The sequence below is a fragment of the Physeter macrocephalus genome, chromosome 18 (genome assembly GCF_002837175.3).
Source record: "Physeter macrocephalus isolate SW-GA chromosome 18, ASM283717v5, whole genome shotgun sequence".
NCBI classification, from domain to species: Eukaryota; Metazoa; Chordata; class Mammalia; order Artiodactyla; family Physeteridae; genus Physeter; species Physeter macrocephalus.
In genome coordinates this window covers 36,249,414-36,256,451 of record NC_041231.1, presented here as the reverse complement: position 1 = coordinate 36,256,451, position 7,038 = coordinate 36,249,414, and the positions used below count along the sequence as shown (strand labels likewise).

General features: G+C 37.8%; 1 pseudogene; it reads left to right on the top strand.

Moving 5' to 3' along the window:
- The first annotated feature begins 3,305 nt into the window (after positions 1 to 3,305).
- LOC112064953 (ATP synthase F(0) complex subunit C2, mitochondrial-like) lies at positions 3,306 to 6,612 on the top strand (annotated as a pseudogene).
- The last annotated feature ends 426 nt before the right edge of the window (positions 6,613 to 7,038 follow it).

The following is a 7,038-nucleotide window of genomic DNA, read 5'->3' as shown; positions in this document are numbered from 1 at the left end:
TTTTCTTACTATTTAAAACTTTAAAAAAAATAATGAACTATTTAAACAAAACTAACATAATGTATTGTATTTATAACTTATGTAAAAGTAAAATCCATGAACAATAATATTACAAAGGCTGGAAGGAGCCAAATAGAAGTACACTATTATAATATTCTATACATCAAGTGGCATAATATCACTTGAGGGGGAACTGATAAGTTACAAATGTGTGCTGTAAATCTTAAAGCAACTACACTAAAATAATAAAACAAAGAGTTATACTTAATAATCCCACAAAGGAGATAAAACGAGATCATAAATATTCCATTAATTCAAAAGAAGTCAGAAAAAAAAGAAAAGGGGAACAAGAGCAGATAATACAAACAGAAAACTAATAGCAAGATAATAGATTCAAATGTATTTTTTTGTAACCATAGCAATAATCACAGTAATTGTAAATGATATAATTATACCAATTAAAAGGCAAAATTTGTGAAATTGGATAAAAAAGCAAGAACTAGGGAATTCCCTGGCAGTCTAGTGTTTAGGACTTGACACTTTCACTGCAGTGGGCCCGGGTTCGATCCCTGGTCAGGGAACTATAAGACCCCACAAGGCGTTCAGCGTGGCCAGGAAAAAAAAAAGCAAAACCTACGTTACCTACAAAAGTATTTTACTTTATTTTATTGAAGAGCTGGCTCTTTTTAAAAAATATTTATTTATTTATTTATTTTGGCTGCACCGGGTCTTAGTTGTGGCACACAGACTCCTTAGTTGAGGCAGGCAGCCTTCTTTTTTTTAATTTTTATTTTGTTATAAATTTATTTTATTTATTTCTTTTTGGTTGCGTTGGGTCTTCGTTGCTGCATGCAGGCTTTCTCTAGTTGCAATGAGCGGGGGCTACTCTTCGTTGCGTTGCATGGGCTTCTTATTGTGGTGGTCTCTCCTGTTACAGAGCACGGGCTCTAGGTGTGTAGGCTTCAGTAGTTGTGGCATGCGGGCTCAGTAGTGCAGGCTCAGTAGTTGTGGCACACGGGCTTAGTTGCTCCGCATGTGGGAGCAACTGTGGGATCCCCCTGGACCAGGGCTCAAACCCGTGTCCCCTGCATTGGCGGGCAGATTCCCAACCACTGTGCCACCAGGGAAGCCTCCATGCGGACTTCTTAGTTGCGGCATGCGTACTCTTAGTTGCAGCATGTGGACTTCTTAGTTGCGGCATGCGAACTCTTAATTGTGGCATGCGTGCGGGATCTAGTTCCCTGACCAGGGATCGAACCCGGGCCCTTGGGAATGCAGAGTCTTACTCCCTGGACCACCAGGGAAGACCTTACGAAAGTATTTCAAATGTAAAAATACAAGTAGGTAAAAGTATGGAAAAGATATATCATGCTAACAATAGTCATAAGAAAACTGGAATACTACTAATATCAGACTAGATTTCTGAGCAAAGTATATACAAATCTACAATTATGGTCAAGAGATTGCAATAGCCCTCTCTTAATAACTGACAGAACAAGAAGGCAGAAAATCAGCAAGGACGTGAACAACACTATCAACAAACTTGACCTAAATGACATTTATATAACACTCTACCCAACAACAGCGAAATACACGTTGTTCTCAAGTGTACCCAGAACACTTACAAAGATAAACCATATTCTGGACCATAAAACCAATCTTAAAAATTTAAAAGGACTCAGATCATACCAAGTATGTTCTCAGACCACATTAAATGAAATTTGAAATCAAGAACAAAAAGATTTTTAGAAAATCTATAAATATTTAAAAAGGAAATAACACTTCTAAATAACCCATGGATCAAAGAAATCCTAAAGGAAATTATAAGGTATTTTGAGCTGAATGAACATAAATATAGAACAGATCAGAATTTATGGGATGCCACTAAAGCAGTACTTAGGGGAAATTGTATAGCACTAAAAACCTATACTAGAGAAGAGAAAAGGTCTCAGATCAATGACCTCAGCTTCTACCTTGAGAAACTAAAAAAAAAAGAAGACCAAATTAAAACCAAAGTAAGCAGAAGAAAGGAAAGACAAAAGTAAGAATCAATGAAATGGAAAACAGAAAAACAGAAAATCAATATAACCAAAATCTGGTTCTTTAAGAAGATGAATAAAATTCATAAACCTCCAGTATCAGGAATGAGAAAAGTTACATCACTATAGTTTCTACAGATAATAAAAGAATAACAAGGGAATATTATGAACAATTTTATTCCCTTAAATGCCACCACTTAGATGAAACGAACACAGTTCTTGAAAAACACAAAATACCAAAGCTCACTCAAGAAGAAATAGATAACCTTAACAGCCTTGTATCTTTTTAAAAGTTGAAAATGTAAACACCTTCCCACCAACCATCATTTAAGGAAGAAATAATACCATTTGACACAAAGTCTTCCAACTCACTCCATGAGGCCTGATACCAAAACCAGACAGTCATTACAAAAAGACTACAACCCAATACTGCTCATGAACACAGATGCAAAAATTCTAAACAAAAATTTAGCAAATCAAATCCAAAACTATATTAAAAGGATAACATATCAAGGCTAAGTGGGGTTTAATCCCAGGAATAGTTGGTTTAACATTCAAAAGTTGATCAGTGTTAACAAACCAATCATATTCACAAAATGAAAACAAAACCAAACCATACAATCATCTTGATAGATGCATAAAAAGCATTCAACAAAATCCAGAGTCCATTCCTGATAAAAACTCAGCAAACTAGGAATAGAAGAGGACTTCATAAACTTGATAAAGGACATCTACAAAAAACCTACAGCTAGTATCAGACCTAATGATAAAAGTCTGAATGCTTTCCTTTAAGATCAGGAATAAGACAGATGTCTAGTCTCATATATGTTATTCAACATTCCATTGGAGGTTCCAGCCAGTGAAATCAGGCAAGAAAAATAAACAAAAGTCATCCATATTGGAAGGGAGAAGTAAAACAGTCTTTATTCATAGATGGCATGATCTTCTATGTAAAAAAATATGATGGAATATGCCAAAATAAAGCTACTACATCTAATAAATGAGTTTAGTAAGGTAGTGGGATACAACATCAATATACAAAAATCAACTATATATTAGAATTTTGAACTGGACTTTTTAATGAAAACTGAAAACTAAATTTTATGAAGTGATATCATTTACAATATCAAATATATGATAGGCATATGGGTAAATCTGACAGAAGATGTGAAAGATTTGTACCTTGAAAACTATAAAATACTGCTAAGAAATTGGAGAAGAAATAAATAAATGGAGAGATATATTTTGTTCATAGATCAGAGACAATATTAAGATGTCACTTCTCCCCCAATTTACAATCCCAATCACCAGCAGTAATTTGTGTAGAAATTCATAAATTTCTGCTTCTTCAAAAGACCTGTTATGAAAATGAAAAAAGGCATGAACTTTGGAGAAAAATTTTGTAGACCGTGTATCTGAAAAAGAATTTGCATCAAGAATATATAGAGAGCTTCCCTGGTGGCGCAGTGGTTAAGAATCTGCCCGCCAATGCAGTGGACACGGGTTCGAGCTCTGGCCTGGGAAGATCCCACATGTTGTGGAGCAACTAAGCCCGTGCACCACAACTACTGAGCCTGCACTCTAGAGCCCTCGAGCCACAACTACTGAGCCCGCGTGCCACAACTACTGAAGCCTGCGCGCCTAGAGCCCGTGCTCCACAACAGGAGAAACCACTGCAATGAGAAGCCCACGCACCGCAACAAAGAGTAGCCCCTGCTCACCACAACTAGAGAAAGCCTGCAAACAGCAACGAAGACCCAATGCAGCCAAAAAATAAATAAATTTATTTTTAAAAAGAAATACAGAATAAAATACAGAAAAAAATAAAAAGAATATACAGAAAACTCTCAAAATTCAACCACTAGAATTTAAACAACTCAGTCTTTAAAAAGAGCAAAGATTTTAACAGACACTTTACCAAAGAACATATACAGATGACTAATGGAAAGCACATGGAAAGATGTTCAACATCACAGGTCATTAGGAAAATGCAACTTACAATCCCAGTGAGACAACAATACAAGCATTTTAGAATGGCTAAATTTTAAAAGGCTGGGCAGGGAATTCTCTGGTGGTCCAGTGGTTAGGGCTCCATGCTTCTACTGCAGGGGGCACAGGTTTGATCCCTGGTCGGGGAACTAAGATCCTGCAAACTACAAGGCAGGGCAAAAAAAAAAAAAAAAAAAAAGGCTGCGCATACCAAGTGTTGAATAGGATGTGCAGAAACTGAAACTCATACACAGTTGATGGAAACAAATTAGTACAACCACTCTGAAAAACAGTTTGGCAATTTCTTAAAAAGTTAAACATTCACCTACCATATGATTCAGCTATCACACGTACTATCACTCCAAGTATTTATCCAAGATAAAAGGATATATATGTCCATACAAAGACTTGTACATGAGTGTTCACAGCAGCTTTATTTGTAATAGACAAAAACTAGAAATGACCCAAACGTCCATCAACAGGTGATTGGATAAGAAATTTGTGTTATAGCCATATAATGGAATACCACTGAGCAATAAAAAGAATCAACTATTTAAACATGCAGTATGAACGAATCTCAAAATCATTATGCTGAGTGAAAGAAGTCAGATCACTCTCTGCACTGGGAGCCACTTCCCTGCCACAGCCCCTTACTCCCCTCCCTGGTGAGGAGTACCTCTGAGCTGCTGGGCCGACCACTGTCTGCAGTAGTGATGAAACAACTGCAGATGCTGACAGATGAGAGCCTCAGCAGCTTGGCAGCCTCAGGGTTCTTGACCTCCCTTATCCCTAGGCATAGCTTCTAAACCAGTGCCATTTAAGGGACACTGACACAGCAGCCACGTTCACTGGGGCTGGGGCTGCCACAGTTGGCGGGGCTGGGTTTGGCACTGTGTTTGGGAGCCTCATCCTTCGTTAGGCCAGGAACTCTTCTCTGACGCAACAGCTCTCCTCCTATGCCATTCTGGGCTTTGCCCTCTTGGAGGCCATGGGACTCTTTTCCCTGATGGTAGTCTTTTCCATTCTCTTTGCCATGTTAAGGAGCCCTCTCTAACTCCCATAGTTCTTTCTACCGTGTCTAATTGGCCCTGTATGTTCCTTTTCCTACACATCCCCAGGCAGCCTGGGGAAAGTGGTTGGCTCAGGGTTCGACAGAGGGAAGACAAATAAATACTATGTTAAGATGTTAAAAAATAAAAGAAAAAAGCCAGATCAAAAGAAGAAGTACATACTGTGTGTAAAACCTAGAATATACAAACTAATCTACAGTGACAGAACACAGATCAGTGGCTGTTTGGAAAGGGGAGGCAGGATGGAGTGCAAAGGAACATAAGAAGATTTTGGGGGGGTGACAAGACATGTTCCTATCTTGACTGTGCTGATGGTTCTATGGGTGTACTCAAATGTCCAAACTTATCAAATTGTACACTTTGTATTCAGTTTATTGTATGTCAATTACACCTCAGTAAAGCTGTTTTTTATTTAAAAACACAAATTTCTGGATTCTATCACCAGAGCCTTTGGCTGTAAAAATACTTACCCATTTCGTTCGATCAAAATCAATCATTTTGATAGCTCCCTACTGAAGTCTAAATATCCACTCACTTAATAGCAAGTATGATAACTCGGGAACATAAAGTTACTATTTTTCAAAATTATCTCAATATAGAGGCAATTTATACTACAAAGTATTCATCCTGGTGGATATGGAAAACCATGAGGGATAATAAAAAAAAAAATAAAGGATTTATGAAGTTTAGCTTTCCAATGGCTAAGCAGAAATAGTATGATGACAAAGAAAATGGGGAGGCAAAACTAAACAGACAAGCCAACGCACCTATGGTCATCTAATCTATGACAAAGGAGGCAAGAATATACAATGGAGAAAAGACAGTCTCTTCAATAAGTGGTGCTGGGAAAACTGGACACCTACATGTAACAGAATGAAATAGAACATTCTCTAATACCATACACACAAAAAAACTCAAAATGGATTAAAGACCTAAATGTAAGGCCAGACACTATCAAACTCTTAGAGGAAAAGACAGGCAGAACACTCTGTGATGTAAATCACAGAAAGATCCTTTTTGACCCACCTCCTAGAGAAATGGAGATAAAAACAAAAATAAACAAATGGGACCTAATGAAACTTAAACGCTTTCGCACAGCAAAGGAAGCCATAAACAAGATGAAAAGACAACCCTCAGAATTGGAGAAAATATTTGCAAACGAAGCAACTGACAAAGGATTAATCTCAAAAATATACAAGCAGCTCATGCAGCTCAATATCAGAAAAACCACCCAATCCAAAAATGGGCAGAAGATCTAAACAGACATTTCTCCCAAGAAGATATACAGGTTGCCAACAAACACATGAAAGGATGCTCAACATCACTAATCATTAGAGAAATGAAAATCAAAACCACAATGAGGTATCACCTCACACCATCAGAATGGCCATCACCAAAAAATCTACAAACAATAAATGCTGGAGGGTTTCCCTGCTGGCGCAGTGGTTGAGAGTCCGCCTGCCGATGCAGGGGACACGGGTTCACGGGTTCGTGCCGCAGTCCGGGAAGATCCCACATGCCGCGGAGCAGCTGGGCCCAGAACAGTACGGAGTTTCCTTAAAAAACTAAAAATAGAGCTACTGTATGATCCAGCAATCCTACTCCTGGGCACATATCTGAAGAAAACCGTAATTCAAAAAGATACATGCACTCCAATGTTCACTGCAGCACTATTTACAATAGCCAGAACATGGAAGCAAGCTAAATGTCCATTGATGGATGAATGGATAAAGAAGATGTGGTACATACCTTCTTTGGAAGATTACTGGAATATAACTCATCCATAAAAAAGAACAAAATAATGTCACTTGCAGCAACATGAATGGACCTAGAGACTGTCATACTGAGTGAAGTCAGACAGAGAAAGACAAATATCATATGATATCACTTATATGTGGAATCTAAAAAATGGTACAAATGAACATATTTACAAAACAGAA